The sequence below is a fragment of the Armigeres subalbatus genome, chromosome 3, assembly GCF_024139115.2.
Source record: "Armigeres subalbatus isolate Guangzhou_Male chromosome 3, GZ_Asu_2, whole genome shotgun sequence".
Lineage (NCBI taxonomy): Eukaryota > Metazoa > Arthropoda > Insecta > Diptera > Culicidae > Armigeres > Armigeres subalbatus.
In genome coordinates this window covers 242,241,281-242,261,800 of record NC_085141.1, presented here as the reverse complement: position 1 = coordinate 242,261,800, position 20,520 = coordinate 242,241,281, and the positions used below count along the sequence as shown (strand labels likewise).

At 40.6% G+C, this 20,520-nt stretch overlaps 1 protein-coding gene across 1 annotated transcript in view; it reads right to left on the bottom strand.

Annotated features, from left to right (window-relative positions):
- LOC134227381 (uncharacterized) overlaps nt 1-20,520 on the bottom strand; it is an 831,489-nt gene that overhangs the window by 117,072 nt on the left and 693,897 nt on the right. The window lies entirely within an intron of this gene.

Here is a 20,520-nt window from a genome sequence, read left to right as displayed (position 1 = left end):
TCACCGACAGTCTGGAGGTCGGATAACAAAATCGTTCAGAAAGGTCTCCTATACTTTTTTTTACTTTCCGTCAGATACATTCAATCTATTCCTCAAGCATTTTAAGTAGTTGAAGCAGTGACCCATTCTCACCCCCATTTGATCCATTGTCACCCCCGACGACGGTAATTGTATTAACACTAATTAATGACGTTTTAGTTTTTAGTTAGGTTTTTAAAAAGGTGTTTTTATGATGCCTATACTGCCGTTCTACGCATAATTGTCCCATGTACATAGGGAATCCCAGCAAACATGGGACAAATATGCGTATGACGGCAGTATATTTATCATATGGGACGACATGGCTACCCCTCGGGGCAAGACAAGCGAAGAAAATTATAGCAAAAGAATGCTAAATTTATTTAGAACGGGTGATTTCTTGTACTTCTAGAGATTATGTTCAAATGATGTTTCGCTTGAAAATGTCGTATTTCATGTTGATTTGTTAACCAATGACTCTGCGACAATATTTTAATTTGCCTAAAGCTAATATTTACGATTAAAACCATTTCCGTTGGTTAAATCATCTCTTATTCAGGCAGAAACTATTTTAATATTTTTTTAAAATGCATTTAAGCGTTAGGTGACTCCTAATCCTGGGCGGCTTAAAGACGGTAGACTAGCCCAAGACTACGCGCAGCAGCTGGAAGTGGCTGGAGAGATATTCGATCCGCCATTGGAAGCACCGCAACCGCTGCACTAGGCACGGTGGCTCCGGATCAGAGAAACGACTGGTATGACGGCGAATGTGAGCAGTTAGTTGAGGAGCAGAATGCAGCATGGGCGAGATTGCTAACACACCGCACGAGGGCGAACGAGGCACGAGGAAAAAGCACCAGCAGGAAGATCGATACCGTGAAGAGACGGAGAAACTGTATAACGCTAATAACGCAACAAAAGTTCTATGAGAAGTTGAACCGTTCACGTAAGGGCCACGTGCTACAACCCGATATGTGTTAGGACATAATCGAGAACCTTCTTACGAACGAGCGTGAGGTGATCCAAAGGTGGCGGCAGCTCTACGAAGAGCACCTGAATGGCGATATAGCAGACAACGGTGGCGGTATGATAATTAACCTAGGAGCACGCGCGCAGGATATGCGACTTCCGGCTCCGAATCTCCAGGAAATCCAGGACGAGATCGGCCGGCTGAAAAACAACAAAGCCCCTGGTGTTGACCAACTACCAGGAGAGCTGTTTAAACACGGTGGTGAGGCACTGGCTAGATTGCTGCACTGGGTGATTACCAAGGTTTGGGAGGATGAGGCTCTGCCACAGGAGTGTATGGAAGGTGTCGGGTGTCACATCACAAAAAGGGTGATAAGCTGGATTGCAGTAACTACCGCGCAATCACATTGCTGAACGCTGCCTACAAGGTACTCTTTCACATTTTATGCTCGCAAAAGAGTTCGTGGGGCAGTACCAGACACGATTTATGGGTAAACGCTCTGCCACATGTAGTGATAGCAACGAGGTTATTAAAAAAAAATAAGAAAATAAAGTTAAAAAAATGTTATTTAAATGTACTGACAAAAAAAGACATACGAGTACTTATTATAAATTTGCGCATATCACATTTTCTTGAACATGCGATATAACCAAGTTATGAAAACTTAATGCGTATTACTGATAATTTGCCAAAAAGTAGGCTATTATGTTGTTGATGCAATGGTGAGTGACTAGGACCAGTTACGACACCACAGACCAGGTGTTCGCCGTACGTCAGGTATTGCAGGATTGCCGCGAAAACAACGTGCCCCCACATTATCTATTTATTGATTTCAAACCCGCATCTGATACAATTGATTGGGACCAGCTATGGCAGCTAATGCACGAAAACGGATTTACGGATAAACTGATACGGTTGATCAAGGCGACGATGGATCGGGTGATGTGCGTAGTTCGAGTTTCAGGGGCATTCTCGAGTCCCTTCGAAACGCGCAGAGGGTTACGGCAAGGTGATGGTCTTTCGTGTCTGCTATTCAACAACGCTTTAGAAGGGGTAATACGAAGATCAGGGATCGACACGAGTGGTACGATTTTTACGAAGTCCGTCCAGTTATTTGGTTTCGCCGACGACTTAGATATTATGGCACGTATCTTTGAGAAGATGGAGGAAGCCTACTGTTGGCTGCCCCATAGAGCAGCACGCGCCCTTTTTGAATGTGCCTGAAGAACAGCCCTGCTCGCTGCTCTTTCGGCAATGTGTTGGAGTGACATATAGCTACCGCTTGTCACATTCGTGAGTAGATGAAAACAAGAGCTAAAGCGTACTTACACAACACGTTGCTAATAGTGATAGTCGTTTTCTCCTATTTGAAAGTAGAAATCTAATTAATAATCTAAGTAAATTGAATTATACCAGGTAATTTGAATTCGTCACAAATGTGTACCTAAAACTAACTGAATTTCTTATAATTAGTGCTTAAACTACCGTATAACTTAACGCTAAAGAGTGCATATAACCTATTTTTTCTGAAACCGAATCAAAACCGCTGAGATAGTGTGAACTATAAAATTAGCTTCGAAACTAAATAAGCATTGCTTACAGCTGCCAATAAATATCTACTACGCCGGAATTTCTAAGACTCTTCGGGAATTACACTAGAGGAAGTAAACGTAAGTGGAAATTACCTTATTCTAAACAATCCCAAATTACAAAAATATGCTATTTCCTATTGCTACTTATGCTATAACTATCATCTATATTACAATGAAATCTAAAATGTATTTCCCATCGCTATCGCAAACTCCTATTCTATACAGGAATTTTATAATCTCCCAAATAAAGAGCCGTGTGAAACAAATTGCTCTGGAGATTAATTATACGCAAGAATCCCCTGTCAGTCCTACATCAGACTGGAAAGCGAAGGTGAACGGATTGGACTAGTAATCAACATATTAGAGGCGAAGTACATGATAGGAAGAGGCTCAAGAATGAGCGAAAACGGAGAGCTGTTCGCAGAATTTTGTGGTAATAACGACATGGTGATCGGGGGATCACTCTCCCCTCATCGACCGGTTCACAAGGTCATGTGGGTCTCCCGTGACGGCTTCACAGAAAATCAAATCGACCACATTTGCATCAGCCGAAAATGGAAACGGAGCCTTCTTGATGTACGGAATAAACGTAGTGCCGATATCGCATCTGATCATCACCTCCTCATCAGCGAAATACGCCAGCGCATTGCGCGGATTCGTCGGCAGGAGGAAATATTTGAACGACGATTCAACACACGCCGACTGGAAGATGCCACGGTGAAACGGTCCTTCGTTGAAGAACTGGAGACGCGTGCTGCAGATATTCCGGAAGGTGGCAGCGTGGAAGACCAATGGACCGCCATCAAGAATGCCTTCATCGCCACCAGCAAGAACAATCTGGGCGAATTACGCACTCAGAGAAAACAATGGATCACCGATGAGACCTGGAGAAAGATAGAGGAGCGAAGAGAAGCCAAAGCCGCGATAGAGCGATCGAAAACCAGAGGAGCCAAAGTCTTAGCCCGTCAACGATACGCGGCTCTTGAGAAGGAAGTAAAACGCTCATGTCGACGGGACAAGCGAGCGTGGGCAGACTCTCTGGCCGACGAAGGAGAAAGAGCTGCCGCAACCGGGGACATTCGCCTCCTCTACGATATCTCACGACGCTTAAGCGGGGCGAAGATGAATGCAACGATGCCTGTGAAAGACGCGAATGATCAGTAATTGACCGACCTAACTGACTAGCTGAAACGCTGGTTCGAGCACTTCGAACAACTTTTTTAAGTGCCAACCAGGCCATCACCACCTCGGCATGATCTGCCTAGGATCCGACGTATAACACGTGTCAATACCGAAGCTTCGTCACTGCTAGAGATTCAAACAGCCATCCAAAGCATGAAATCGAATAAAGCCCCAGGGGTCGACCGCATATCAGCCGAGATGCTCAAAGCTGACCCCATGACATCCGCTCAACTACTGCATCGTTTATTTCGTAATATCTGGGACACCGCAACTTTCCCGGTCGACTGGATGCAAGGTATCTTAGTGAAGGTGCCCAAAAAGGGTGACCTCACTGTATGCGATAACTGGCGAGGCATTATGTTGCTGTGTACCGTTCTCAAAGTTCTGTGCAAAATTATCCTAGCCCGGATTCAGGAGAAGATCGATGCGACTCTCCGGCGGCAGCAAGCCGGATTCCGTGCCGGAAGATCCTGTGTAGACCATATTGTCACGCTCCGCATCATTCTGGAGCAGGTCAACGAATTCCAAGAGTCCCTTTACTTGGTACTCATTGACTACGAAAAAGCTTTCGACCGTCTCAATCACGAGAATATGTGGGGCGCCCTGAGACGCAAGGGAGTTCCTGAGAAAATCATCGGCCTCATCGAAGCACAGTACGAGGCCTTTTCGTGTAGAGTGCTGCACAATGGGGTCCTGTCCGACCCTATCCGGGTCGTAGCTGGTGTGAGGCAAGGATGTATCCTATCACCGTTACTGTTCCTCATCGTAATCGATGAGATTCTGATAGATGCGATTGACCGTGAACCAAACCGCGGGCTGTTATGGCAGCCTATAACCATGGAGCACCTAAATGACTTCGAATTGGCGGATGATGTTGCACTCCTCGCACAACGGCGCTCTGATATGCAGAGTAAGCTCAACGACCTTGCCGAGCGTTCCTCTTCGGCAGGTTTAGTCATCAACGTTAACAAAACCAAATCGTTGGATGTAAACACGGTGACTACTTCCAGTTTCACAGTTGCCGGGCAACCAGTGGAGAATGTTGAAAGCTTCCAATATCTTGGTAGCCAAATGGCGTCGGACGGCGGTACCAAGATCGACATAGGCGCACGGATCAAGAAAGCAAGGGCTGCCTTTGCGAGTTTAAGAAATATCTGGAAAAACAGGCAGATAAGTGAACGCACCAAAATACGAATTTTCAACTCTAACGTGAAATCTGTGCTGTTATACGCTAGCGAAACATGGTGTGTATCAGTGGAGAACACTCAACGGCTGCAGGTGTTCTTTAACAGATGCCTGCGGTATATAATTCGGGCCTGGTGGCCTCACAACTGGATCTCAAACAATGAGCTCCATCGTCGTTGTCACCAGAGGCCGATAGCAACAGAAATTCGGGATCGGAAGTGGGGCTGGGTCGGCCACACTCTACGTAGGGGCGGAAACGAAATCTGTAAACAAGCATTAGACTGGAACCCAGCGGGACATCGCAGCAGAGGCAGACCCAGAGGCTCATGGCGGCGAAGCCTCAATAAAGAAATAAAAGAAGTCGACCGAAATCTAACCTGGCAACAGGTTAAAGAGCTATCGCTCAGGATGGAGATCTTTTAAGTCGGCCCTTTGCACCACCGGAGGTGTACAGGATCCGTAAGTTCTGTAAACATGAGATTACTCAACGTTGGGTTCCCACACTTTAATGCCCTTGTTGAGTGGTTTTGCTCTTCATTTTATGACAACAAAGGGAAGAGGGAGGGAGATGCAAGAGAAAAAAAGTACCTAAAATTAGGTACTTTTTTCTAACCGTGTAGGTTTAAAATAACAAACATGAAGAGTATTTCTAAAGTGCTTTGAGAATAGATCGTGTGTGCAAAATAGACTCTCTCTTTGGTTCCATTCTCTTCGATTATAACAAAACTACACGCTTGAAATCAATAACACAGAGATGTGTTTGCTTCACACAAAACGGACCTAATGCAGAACATCCCCTAGAAGAGCGACAGTTACACAGGCACAAAATTCGATTCTGTTTTTGCACTTAAGTTTGATAAACTTGTTTTCGTGGCTTTTTCGAAACAGTTTTTGCCTCTCTTTTATCGTTTGATCTTTATGCATGTTAGCAAATGTATGTTGGCATAAAAAACCCGCTTTGTTATTTTCATTAGATATCACCCAACCGGCGTTGATAATCACCTAACTGGGCATATGCGAAATTGATAGATTCTTATACAAGTATTGTAAAAGGGAAGATCCATTAATTACCTTACGCAAAAATTAGCCAATTGTTAGAAAATCTAATAACCGCCGGTTGGGTGTATAATTAATATGTGCCCGTGAGATGAAAAATCGAACAACTCCCTCTACCATACCTTTTCTTTTTCCTTCTTCTATGAGTAGAATAAATCTCGGCACTAAAATCAATATGTTGCCGAAAATTAGTCTAACATATCAAACCAGATAAGGATCGACACCGTTGAGATTTGCCTAAATTTCGGAAGCATACGTGTCCTGTCGGCTTTACGCCACAGAAACCACCTTCCAGCATGTGTGGGCTTGTGCAAAGAACGTTCAGTCCACCGTAACCAATCACCATTGCTCCTTGAAAGCTACTGGCCAATAATGGTACCATACACGCGGCTTAGTCAATACTCAGGGCTAGAAATCATACCACCTTCCATTCAGTGCACTCTGTGGGTGAAATCCTACGTACGAAAATGCTCTCCGACATGAAGGAAGAAAAAGAAATCAGCTAAATTTATTACCCAATATCCTCCCATTTAATCAATACGAAACCCTCCATGCCTGAGCCTAACGACGGTGTACGATCACATGTCGGAACGGAACGGACTGGTCGTCCCCGCCATCCTTAACCACCTACAATCGACCGATTCAACTGTTATCCCATCTACGCACGCACAGAACCACACCACACACAGGTCCGAATTGAAGGACCACGGCTCTTGGCCCCAAAGGCTGCGAACTGGCGTGTGCATGTTTCCACCGGAATAGATTTACTACCGCCGGGAGCGGGACGATTGTAGGTGGCAAGCCCCAACACGTAAAGCCCCATCTTTCGGAACGGAGTACGGACGACCATAGGCGTAACTAGAGTCTCGGTCTAGGGGGGGCCATGGCACCAGCTGGTGGGATGTAATTTTCAAAGGCGATTTAATGCACTGTGCGCATGGATTGCAATAGAAATTGCTTGACTAAGTTTATCGCTCATTTGTCCTAGAACTAACATAAAAAAATCGCGAATAATACAATTGATTTGCAATGATGCTGTGATTGTTTCAAAACGCTGTGTCTGTGTCAACTTGTCTTCTCCATGTCACTAAATGTGGATAAGTTTGTAATCTAAGATTCAAGAATTTTCTTCGAGTTATCTATAAATGAAATTCGATATGAGTATATTTCTGAAAGTTTTCAAGCATTTCCATAATTACTTAATGCATAAAGATCTCGATTTTTTTGAAACTTGAAATTTTTGAAACTCTTTAGATGTGGAATAAATTCCACGAAATATTGTCATAATCAATAATGAATCCTAAAGTGTTTTTTATGAGTCATAAATTCCATGAGACTTGAGAAGCAACCAAATCGATCTGAATTGTGCTGCAAAAGAAATGTTTTCTGATACGAACTGGTTTCTAAATCTATTTTTTTTATCCTAAAAAACAAATTCTAACTAAAGCAGGCACAAAAGAGTTTTCCGATGATCCTTATGTAATCGTCAAAAAATTAAATGGATCAAGATCTTTTGAGGATTATAAAAATATTTCTTTAATGCAATCTCTGTTGTGAGTGCGAAGGTTGCCTAAGTTTTGTCCTAATATGTACATGTGCTCATTTTGATGTAGTTGCTTCAGTCTTTTTTGAAGCGGATGGTAGTTTAATAGAACAGAAATATTTATGTTTCTGCGACCAGGATACTAGTCAAACAAATGCAGAACAAATTTATTATTTTAAGCTAGCAACTGAATTTGAAGAAGCATTGATTTTAGCTTAAAAATCGAGGAAATTTTCCCGGGGATCCAACTTAAATATTTCGATGCTTTGCTGAACAAATGGTCATAGATGTGATAACGCAACAAAAAATATGTTTATAGAATTCATAATCAAAATTTAGAAATATGTAGGAAATATGTAAATGAAATAAAAACTGACTAAGTTGGAATTACTTTTCAAAATTTTCTGGGGGGGGGGCACAAGTAGGTCTGGAGGGGGCCAGGCCCCCCCTGGCCCCCCCTTATTTACGCCAATGCGGACGACCCGTCGCGACGAATGGGCGGACGTCGGACAGGGAGCTTCTGTCTGGAAGCACGCTATCAAATCAGGCCGATTTTTATCCGATTTATGGTGCGATTTCGCTACCGGTCACTGCCAGACGGTTGTTGGTCACTGGTTCTGCGGGAGCTATCTTCATATGAGCATCATATCGCCAATGCCTAACTGCTTGATGGATAAATGGGGAATATGACCACCATGAGTCAATAAACGGGTAGGTTCGTAACATTTTTTTTGCTCTCTACAGTGGACTGCCTCTAATCGTTTTAGTGATTTTGATATCTATGTAAGTCAGGACAGTCGGAATGTAGATTCCAAGTAGATATACAGCATCGTATATCTATTGTCTTTATTCAAGATAAAGTTATTACATGTTTGTGTGCTTGGGTTTATTGTCTCTCATTACCTTGAGATAATAATCTGGTTGTAAATAAATTTCGTTTTACGATAAGTTGACTTTGATTTAAAGCATCATACCTCATACTAAACACTTCTGCATCATGTTATCCCCAACTCAGATCCACTGCATTTTAATCAACTTTCCGATTGGACAAACCGTAATTCAGTTTCAGTACTTAAATTAATTGAGAAACTGCATATCTACTGTTGCCATCGAACGAAGAAACTTTATGCAACTCCCTGTTCCTCCTCCTGGCCTGGAGATAACATCGAACCTATACATTGATCATTTCGAACTGAAATTCGATTATTATGCAGCTCATCCTTCGACCGTACGTTATCGGGTTTATTACAGTCGGTTGTGCAACATCAATCACTTCATTGCTTCGGCTGCAGCAAAGATGGAAACTGTTCTGCCGGCGAGATCCCAACTTGACTCTGAGGGAATCTCCCTTCTTTTCTGATTGGTACAAACGTGATTTAATACGCCACAAACGAACAGAAGAGCATTCGGTTCTCGTTCGATGCTGCTCCTATGTACCTATATGCAAGTGTGGATTCGAGCTTCCCGGGAGCAGGAGGGTGTGGTGCAAATGTCTTACTTTATTCAATAATCTGACATTAAAACAGATCAATGTTTGAATAATGAAGAACTAGACCGACGTGCACCTCAATTTAACGATGGATGTAAAGAGATTCCACAGTTCGACCGGTCCTTTCCGTTCGGATGGAAGATGTTCCCGTATTTTATGGCTCGCTCGTTATTTGCTTCCACCGTTCTCGGCTTCGGAAGGAACAAAAGGGCAGAAAAAGACAAAAATCGAGTCACTACTGTTGCAGCAGCCGCCGTATATTGTGGATCGTATGAAAAATGAGATTTTGCCAGGAACTTTTCACATGTGGTTCCCGCCCCCTTGCCAACTCTGACATGTCCATCACTCGCCGTGGCATCCGGAACGTTGCTCGATGGACGAAGCGTGGACGAACTTTCACAACGGTGCTAGGGGATTTGTCAGAAAAGTTGGTGCTTAATATTAAATTCGGTATGAATATTTTGCGACAAAATCATCTTCCCATTCCTAGAATTGTGAAGGGATTTGACACAGTCCCACTACTACCATTTGTATTTTTAATTGAATTATTGGTTTAGTATTTGCCAACATTCTCCGAGGCAGTCTACAGTTTTTGACGTAGAACTACGTCTGTCTTTTCAATATTGGGGTACACTTTACGATTGCAAAAAATTGAAAAACGTCACGAAAATATGATAGACTTTGATCGTTAATATCTCAGCCGTTTCTCCATGGATTTTCAATTTTCTTCGACCATTCGATCAAGGATGAGTCAACGCTTCATACCCGATGTACACTGAAGTCGTTTTTTATGCGGTTATTTTTACAGGCATCGCTTTTTATGCGATTTTTTTATTCGAATTTCTGGATTTCCGCGGTTCATTTAGACATATTTTGGGATTTACGCGTTCTTTTACGTTGTTTTAATTTACGCGTACCATTTTCTCCGCGTAAAAACTGACTCTAGCGTGTTATAATATCTATATATGATAATGTTTACTATTAAAATCTTGCTAACAGTTTAGCACTCGGTTTCGGTGATTTAGTCAATCTCGTAAGTGCATCGCAAACTTCTTCTTCCATAGCACTACATTCCAAATGGAACTTGGCCTGCTTTTCAACTATTCTATTAGCAATTTATTAGCATTTCTTTAGTTATTAACTGAAAGCTTCTTATGTCCGCCATTGCAGGGCTTTTAGCTGGTGCAGTTCGTTTCTGCTAACTTAAACGTGCGTTTTCTATCGAAAGCTTGGGGCGTTTGACGCCAGCTTCTTGCTTACTTCTATTGATGTCAATAGAGGAGCTCGGATATCTTCGGATATACCCCGTTAGGCATAAGTACGTTAGGAATAAATACGTTAGGCATAAGTATGTTAGGCATGATGAACGTTAGGCTTAACAGACATTATGCCTAACGTCCGTTATGCCTAACGTCCATTATACCTAACGTCGCGGACCAGAATCTTCTTCGCTGCTGCAGTGAATGCGTTCTGGTAAACTTTCTTTGGCTCGTTTTTGCTGATTCGTACACTGAGGATACTGGTCGTAAGAACATCATACGTTTCTCTTTTGAAATTTCGCCACAAGAAAATGTATTGATTTTCATACGATTCTCTAATAGAATGCATTTCATACGACAATCTTATGAAATATTTTCAGTTTGTTCAAAAAAAGTGTAACCTGGTTTCGAACCATGGACGTCGTGGTTAGGACGCGTGGCTTCACACCACACGTTCACCGACGCTTCGAGAAACTGTCTCGTTGGATACCCAATAAAGAGTTAGAATTGATCGAAAAAAGATCCTACGATTTTCATAGTTCAATTCGTATGAAACATTCTCATAAGTTTGGTCGTATGAAAATCTTGCAGTATCCTTAGTGTAGGTTTCTGCCGGAGTAAACACTAAGTCCAACGCATCTCACGCGAAGGAATAATAATTATTATCAATAAACTGTCAAACTTCTTTGTCGCGTCTACTCCGACTTCCTGCATAGAATGACCACCAAACGCCGTTGACAGCCCAGCTTTCGCGATGGGCTTTTATTGTAATGAGCCACCAGGGGCTTAGACAGACTTAGTGACGGGTGCTTAGTCTCTGTTCCAGTTTGCGTCGGCGAAGGTTGCAGCTGTACACTATCAGCCAGTGTTGTGCTTTTCAAATTTTAAACCAAATGTAATTAAATGTAATACCAATTTAATGTCAACAATGAAGTTCGGATGTTTTGCATTGAGTTTTGGTGTTATGTAGGAAAATAAGTTCAAAAGTAGCATTTACCAATGCTTCGAATCGAGATACAATTATCGAACGATTCTTACTCTCTAACGAGTTCTTATCAATTGATAATTTGAATATGTGAACGCTTTCATCGTGAACGTGTTGTTCATCCTCGATTATTTGAAAAATTTATTTTTATCTTCCTTTTCAAATGTTGGTCCAAAAATTATATACATCACCAGTTTTCGTAATGCTCACTCAATCTCAGGAGCATAGGATAAACAACAAAAGCAGATTGAAAAACGCTTGGTTTGGTCTCATCGCAAAGAATAGTCGAAAACCTGTACATTACATACAGCTACGTAGTTCAACGTCACATTTGCGTACAACCCGATTGGGCTGCACCTTTGAGTTTTTCTCATATTTACGGGGGTGATACTGACAACATAGTAACCTTCATAACACGAACAATTCTTAAATAAAATCTCAAAAGTAAAATAATCAAAAAAGTAATGAAGTTAATAAATATATGCACCCCAGGCAATGAGTATTCTATTGCCTCTGCACATCACATATTTTTCCAATCTATGCACCCAGTCAGCGGACCAAAACCAAAGTTCAAATTTAATATTTTCTTCTAGGGGGGCTCGACATGTTCTACTGTAAGGTGATCAGTTTCCCGCCTGTCCAGTAGCGTCTTTTCTACAGCCTGTGCCCATAAACACCTGTGACACATCATTTCACTACGATACGATACATTTATTATTTGACAAAGTTTGACTTCCCTCGTCGTTGTTAAAATTGGCAACATGTGGTGCATGCGTTGGAATTACTCGAGTGTTCATCATCAGAAACAAGGTGCCTATGACAATGCCAACCACGTTGCTGCCCTCAGACAGAAGTAAGCGACACCCTTCAATGCTGATGGAATTGTTGAATACATTAGCTGAAAAAGAGAAGAACCGTTTGATAGGGGAAAATTTGATTTGAACCAATTTTATCGCACCTATTATATATATTATACCGGGTATGCCAATATCTATTCTTTTAAACTTTCTGCGCTTGTCAAACGGTTTTCGATATCACTTTCGCGATTCTGACTATAGAATTGTCTGAGATTTTCGAATTCAATTTCATCCTTTTTAGCTATGCATTCAAAAGTGGAAAATGAAAATGTTTTCGTTCCCCATTTCCATAAATTTAATGTCTCATTCTTCTCCGGGGCGCACGCAGATTCTAATCGTTGCTTTTCGTGATTGGAGGGTGAGCGGAGAAACGCGATGAGGGTGAGGGCGAAGCAATAACAGCCTCAATCCTCTGCTATCTTTGGTTGTTTCGAGCGATTGGAACGTTTGTAAGTTTTATCTGTTTCGATTTTCACGCTACAAATTTAAATTTATTAAACATTTAGCGGGGGTATTCCGTTTTGCTAAATTGCGGCTGGAGGGAAAAAAGGGCTTGTAAATTATAAAACCTATAGGTTTTTTATCTTCCTCGATTGCACACAGCCGGTTAGTGCGGGGTCTACCCCGGAGCCGACATTATCTCCCAGAAATAATAAATAAGGAAGAGGAGAGAATGAATAGGAAAAAAGGATGATGGAATATGGAAAATGTAAAAAAGAAGAAGAAGAAAGAAGGAAGATGGAATAAGGAAGAAAATAGAATGAAAAACATAGAAAGGAAGTATGATGAAGGGAGAAGGAAGAAATAAGAAGGAAAAGGGAAGAACAAAGAAAGAAGGCGCAAGAAGGAAAACAAGGAGGGAGGGGGGAGAAGGAATAAGGAAAAATGAAGAAGAAAGGTAAAAGGAAGAAGAAAGAAGGAAGCGTAAAGAGGGAAGAAGGAGGAAGAAGGAAGCAGAAGGAAGAAGAAAGGAGGAGGAAAGAAGAAGGATCAAGGAAGAAAGAAAGAAGATGGAAGAAGGAATAAGAACGAAGGAATAAGGAAAAAGGAAGAAAACAGAAAAAGGTAGAAGAAGGGATAAAAAGAAGGCTCTTACATCTCCTTTTCCACTTCTCACTCTTTACTTATTACCTCTAACTTCTCAGTTGTTGTTTTGCTCTCGTCGCGCGCGCACGTTTAGCAACTAGCTTGCCTTTGGGCTGTGGTAAATACTGGCTGTAGGTACATACCAAACAACATTGTTTTTTGTTTTGTTCTATCGCTTTCGTTCGAATGGTTACCTTTGCTGCGAGCGAAATGATCGTCAACACAGTCCAATTTCGTTTCCCGCCTACTGCTCCCCGACCAACATGGGTTGAGATCGCCGGGTTTGTGCGAAAGTTGAATACTGATGCATCTCTATTCGAAACGGTGCGGTATATGCATCTCGAGAAAATATAGAATACTGCGGCTTCCGGCCGGTTGCTTCCCAGGTAATCGCAACAGTCACTAAACACAACAGGGTCAACGACAATCTTACATATCGTATGCACTTGTCATTATAAACACTCTCCATGTACTTAATAACTCAGGTTTCCTCTCAGTAGTACAATAGAATATTGCTGTCATTTGACGAAAAGCACGTTGTTTTGCTTTGAGCGGGAAAATTCTCCCTATCTTTTAACCCGGCGGCTATCTTAACGTCTACCTTCGCAGTTGAGCCTGCGAGAGTAAGACCGCCGCGGGAATCTAAAAAAAAGATAAGGGCGACAATATAAAACAGCGGCGGATCGTTCGCTGTTCGTGAAATTCGTTTCAGGTGATTATAGAATGAAGCCCGTGGTGAATTTCAAATTCACCACACGTTTATCTGCATACATTTCCAAAAGCCCAAATATGGCGTAATAGTTTCGTACACGGACAGATAAATCAACCCAAACTTTGAGTTCAAGTTCGAACTGGAGATGGAACGTGTTCTACCAAAGATTGAGGAATAAATGCTTTTTATGCCGAGCGGAAGGGCATCGGAAGGAAGCGTGCCGACAAGAAAAAATAGTAAATCAGTTAAAGAAGCAAACAGACGAAATAGAAGTGGAAAGGCAAGACAAGCAACAGAAATCATACTCCGGTGTCGTTTTCGGATTTGAAGCAACGGAGAACGTAATTGAAGTACCCGAGGAAGATGTGGTCGTGTCGGATATTGGTTCAACAGAAAGAGCGGAAATATTCGAAATCCCCAGCTCGATGGTAGAACATGATGTAGACGATGACCTTCAAAAACAAGACAGACAGGATTTGGTTTGTTAAGAAGGGAGCAATGGGCTATACCGATCACTATCAAAAAATAAAAGAAGAAGAGGAAAGGAAGCAACAAGCGCAGTCAACGAGTCAGCGACGGGACCATTTTGTTACTGCAGGGGCGATGGACCGATCCTCACCGAAGAAGACATCGCGCAGAAATACATATGAAACTTCTTCGGAATAATTTATTATCTTCAAAGTTTGCGGCTCCGTAGAGTTTTTTTTTATTAAACAATTGAGCCTAATAAATAAACGAAATAGTAAAAAAAACCTCTAACTTCTCGCTTCTCCCTTCTTACATCTCACTTATCACTTCTCACTTTTCACATCTTATTTCTTTCTTCTCATTTCTCACTCCTTAATTTTCATTTCTCACTTCTCGTGAAAAGAATTTTTTGAAAACAAACACTTGAACCGCACACTCGGCTACACTGCCGTTCGTTAATCACACATACAAAACGCGCACACGGCCTTCCTAATCTCTTCTAATCAGCAGTGTTGGTAGAATCATGCTCAAATCTCACTTTCTAAAGCCTCATGCGCGAGTTGACTCGCTTGCGATTCTGCATGGAGAGCATCGCGCATGAGTTTTTCACGCAGAATCGCATCTTTTCGCTCATTCGTCGAAAAATGATTTCACTCTAAAAAGTGTCAAAACCCAATCGAAGCATATTTTATGTTTACGTATGGATTTTTTTTATTGTTTTAAGCAAAGAAAGTTATTCCGATGAATTTAACTAAAAAGAACACGCAAAAATCACGCAATGATGCAAATCGCGAGTTGAATCATGGGCGATTCTCTGAGCCATGAGTCGGGTAAGGTTTGCCTCGCGCTTGATTTGGATCGTGGATGAGATTTGAGAATTTGAATTTTTACCAACACTAATCAGGTTCACGCTTTAAACTCACTTTTATTTTATTTATTGAATAATAACTTAGCTTAAGGCAAATTTGTCAATTGGCACTATGTTTTCCCTCAATCTCACTACCGTTACAATAGATGGTTATTAAATATTTTCTGACATAGATCAGAGCAAACTCTAACACTGGACCGATCGACGTAAAACAACTGATTAAAAAAAAAAAGATTTTCGAAATCTTTCGAATTAAATAGATAATTTAAACTTAGATCTCGATTATCGAGAACCTAAGGGACAACCCTGATTCAATTGGAGTGTTCGGTAGGCCGGCTAGGGAAACCTAGAAAGCGCCAAATGCCAAGAAAGGTGTTGCTAAGATTGACTTCGGTAGGCTTCCAAAGGTGACCCAAAGAGCGCCGAATGCTTTTGAATATTTAGGACTGACCCCGAGCTTGGAAAAGCACACGGTATTTATGTGCTGAAAGCAATCATAAGTAAAAAATTCTCAGCAATTTTAATGATCTGTCAATCCGCTCTTAATTTTTTTTTTTGCAAATTCCATGCGAAGATCTAGAAATGCCCACAAATCTGCAATGTTCCTCACCAGGGAATAAATTTTTCTGGAACGCGCGTGCGAAAAAAGCGACAAAGCTTTGTTTTTGTCGGAGATAAAAATGACAAAGATCCGAAAAATTTTGTCAGTAACAAAAAAGAAGACAATCTAGTTGCTATCTTTTCAACACGTTATTTTGCATTTCGGTTTTATGCTATCATAGTTTTTATGGAAATGCTTTTATGGAAATATTCGAGAATCGAACAATGATTACAAAATAAGCATCGTATTCTCGGAAATATAAGAGCATGCAAGGCAAATGATTCTTGTCATATTGTATTCGGCTTGTAGGTTTGTCGCTAAGTGCGTTTGTCAGTAACAAACTCTGTTGATGACAAAGAGTATTTTCAATGATATGGAAATGCTAATATCATCTTCCAAACTTGGACGTACATGTTCATGACAGCATTAGAGGCGAAAGTATAGAATTGATAGTTCCGTTAGGATACGGCAGGCATGAAGAATGTTTTTATAGAAGTCGATTTGAAAGCGAGCGGAGGGCAATATTTGTGATGGCATATATCGCACGACCTTCCTTCTGCCAAGCTCCCGTATGAAGGGGAGGGAAGAATATCAGTGTGGAAGCTGATATATCTCCACTGGCTTCAACAGCTTCCACTGATTCATACAGAGCTTAAATGCACGTAAGTAACACACACGAAATCATTAATTTAGTAAAGAGTATTTTGTTAGGCGTTGTCCGAATATTGATTCCCTGTTCCTCACATATTATGCAAATAGTCAAAGAAAAGCTTATTAGCTTCATTAACTGCACACATCATAGTTGCTAATCATGATTGGTCGAGAAACAGCAAATATGCCCAGCTCACCAATATTCTTATGATACAAAAAAGTTATTCTTATTGTATACTTGCTTCGGAGTATCCAATTCATGACCAACAACGATGCTAAGTCACGTGCTTATAGTCAATTTAGGATTAGGAGAGGAAAATTAGTTTAACACTCATTGTTTTAAGAGACCGAGGAATGCTCTGCATCTCCGTGAGCGCTACGGAAAAGGAATCGTTGGTTGAGAAGGTAATTCATGTGAACCCTCTTGTTAAGCGACAAAATATTTATTGTAAACGAATTTATTTTGAAAGCAAGAAGATGAAAACTGTGTTTCAAATCAATCTAACGCAAGATCAATGTGCTTCGTTTAATAATCATCTACAACACGATCGATTCCGCCCTAAATAATTTTGTGCTCTTCGATGCAGACATTAAATTTATCACTTCGCGTTCTCCCACGCGAGCTGGCGTGATCAGCATCAACACGATCGATTGCACAATGGTTAAACAAATTTTTGCTACGCGAGGTAGATTTTTTTCACTTCACGTTCTCCCGGACTAGCTGCGGTCCCATGACCAGCAGCAACACGATCGACTCCGCATTCATATTATGCAAATAGTAAAAAAAATATCACAAAATTTAAATCATGGAAACACTGAAGACGTTTTATAGAAGAAAACTACTTACGTATTTGTCGACTAAGAATGGGGTTATATAGTAAGCGTTAATAGGAAAAATTGTATAAACTAAATTTTGTTATCAACTTAACGGTTTTGTTCAACGGCGCAGCCAAAATTTTTTATAATATAAAGTATGGATTAGTTTAAATTTGTTTCGAAATTCCGCGGAATTCCGTTAAATTTCGTTAAAAGCTAGTTTTTTTCTAGCGAAATTTTTGACTTTTTACGAAACGAAACGAAATCAAGAAATCAGATTTCGCCATGCTTAAATTCCGTGAAATTCCGCGGAATTTCGTTTCGAACCACCTGAAACGAAATTTTTCGAAATACCGCATATGCTTAGTGTTGAGGCTATGAGAGATATTCTAACTTTAATGAAAATCTGACTTATTTTGGTTCCTAGGCGGGATTTGAACACTGTGCTTTCCATCGACGGGCTGCCTCTATACCTCCTGGACCTTATGTACCTTCGAAAATGCTGTGTAAATCGATGCGTTTTGTTTAGCTTCACTGGACGAAGTAATCTAGGCGTCAAATCAGGTACAACATTCCAGTAGGCCCTGTGAAAGGGAGTTCTAACTATTAGCTCGCTTTTTGCAATACAGTATACCCCCGCTGATCAGACAAATGTATGGCCGGACTATCGGAGTTTCTCTCGTTAAACCGACTGTCAGATCCATAGAAATGAACCAAAACAAAATCACAGCACAAATTTGAAAACTGACAGCATAATAGCTGTTGATACTTTTTAATTCGGAAAATTCCGAATTAGCGAGAACCGGACTAACGAGTCGTCGGACTAGCGAGGTCCGGATAAGCGGGGGGATACTGTAGTTGTTGAGGTTCCGCAAATAAACTTAAAAAATTTCAACATCCGCTTGCTTGTTAAACAATTATGTAGTCAAAAACTTCAGCCAAAGAAACTAAACACGTGAGGTGCAAGTAGAGAGTCAACGAAATGCAGATACAAAACAAAAACTGAGGCTGTCTCGTTTCATTCATAAGACCATAAACTAAAAAAATAGTATAATATCTTTTTTTTCTTGTTGCTGCACTGAGTGATTAGCAAGAAATAACAAAAAAAAAAAAAAATGTTATGTGATTAAATGTTTCTTCTAATCCGTTATCACATCCGCCGCAATGTGCATTCAACGTAAATAGTATTTTTAATTTATACTTTCGTGCCTCGCAAATTTCGGTTTTTTTTTATATCAGCGCGCGGATAATATCACAATATTAAATATTTTTTAAATATTTTATTATGCACTTTTCAGAGTATAGGGCGTTTTAAAATGTTTCTCTCGAAACATGAAGAACTCGAACAACGTTTCGGTTTGTTACGGCAACGCTTATTTATGGTCAATTGAAGTCGATTTATTGCAAAAAAATTACCTAGTCATACACCTACCTGTGTATGCAAACACTAGCTTTACAAGCCAGCTGAAAAAAACGATGCAATGTAGTTACCTGGACGCACTGCAGATTATTTTGTTTTTTTTCCTGTCATTGTGCCACATTAGTATTGCTACTTGAAATATTGCAGCACGTCGTGAAGTTTTACAACTAGAAAATGAATAAAGGTAAGATTATCATTCAGCTTTATTTAATAAAACACGTCAACAAAAATACTTGTTTCAGCTCACTTCATCATTGTTCAAACGAAGGAAGCACAAGGTCCTGTGCTATCAGTTGTTCAGCATCAGTGGGTGCAAAATGATGGCTTGGTGTGGCCAAATAAGAATGCGGCATCGCTCTCCAAGGACTCCTAATCAAAGCCATCACCAACGTGGACCAAAATACCCTGTGTCGTGAAGAAAAAGAACATTGCAGCAACATTGCAACATTATCAGGGTTATCGATGGATACATCAGACTTTGCTCCACGGAAGAAACAAAAAATTGGGGTTGTATACAAGACACGACCGCTCGACGTAAACTACGTAAAACCAAATATAGTACGCTGACTGAACCAATTATTCCGCTCTATATGGAAAAGAAGGAACTATCCCACCGACACTACTACCCAGCTTTAGCAGCATCTCCCACTCTGTGAGAGAGTAGGGACCCCACTCCACTGCCTAGCAGCTAGGCCACCCCATTTTATACACCCCAGTTTCACACTTGATAATACCCTAAAAGTAGGCAATTACCAAGAATTGGAACGCGATGCAAAGGGGATGCATGATACATGAAAGAACTGAAATTTTCAATAGTTTAGCTATGATACTCAATACTCAAGTTTCAATAGTACTGGCAAATTGGTGGAGAGTTTATGAATCGATTGATATATAAATGTTTGAAATCCATTGAAAGATAAAGGACCTATTAATGTTACAAATCTTACATGATTTCGTGACGGTCTCCAATTTTGAAATTTGTACCATTATTTACCCTCCTAACTAATCGAAAATCATTAGGAGGTATTTTTACAGCATCAGGACTGGCATTCAGTAAAATTAATTTTGAAAAAAATCATCGAATATCATGTCTTTAAAAAAGTGTTTGTATGAAAGGGCATGATTTTTTCTGTCCATTGCCGATTAAAACAGCTGCCCGTCTCTGCCCCATCGCATAATCGGCATATGTGAAAAATACTATAAATTTGCCTTTTTTCCACGATTAATCGCCAAAAATATTTTTTTCTAACTGGATCAACGCCACGAATCGTGTATTTTACCAATATCTATGATTTTGAATAATATCCAATAGTAAAAATGTTGAAAAAGTACAATTACTGATAAAATTTCATTTTTTGGTCTTTCTTTTCAAAATAAGCAAATAAATCATCACAGTAGGCTCTGAAAATTTGAAATTTTTAGCAAGGTTCATCGAAATTAAGTGATAAACAACTTCTCTGAAGAAATCACACTTTAAAAACGCTGTTTGGCCAATTTGGCGTTTGGGACTTTTATGCGATTATCGCTAAAAATGATGAATATTGACCAAAATGTCGGCATTGATGTATATAGAAACTTCGCCAAAGATACCTATGGTCAATTTCATTATTTCAATGACTGAGAGGTTTATTCCATGTTTGAACCAGGGCTGCCCCAGTGTGGGACTGGCCAAATTGGGACCACTAGTGCGACAACTAGTGCAAAGGACGTCAAAAATTAAGCAAAATCAATTTTTACAATTGATTAAATTATGCTTTGCTTG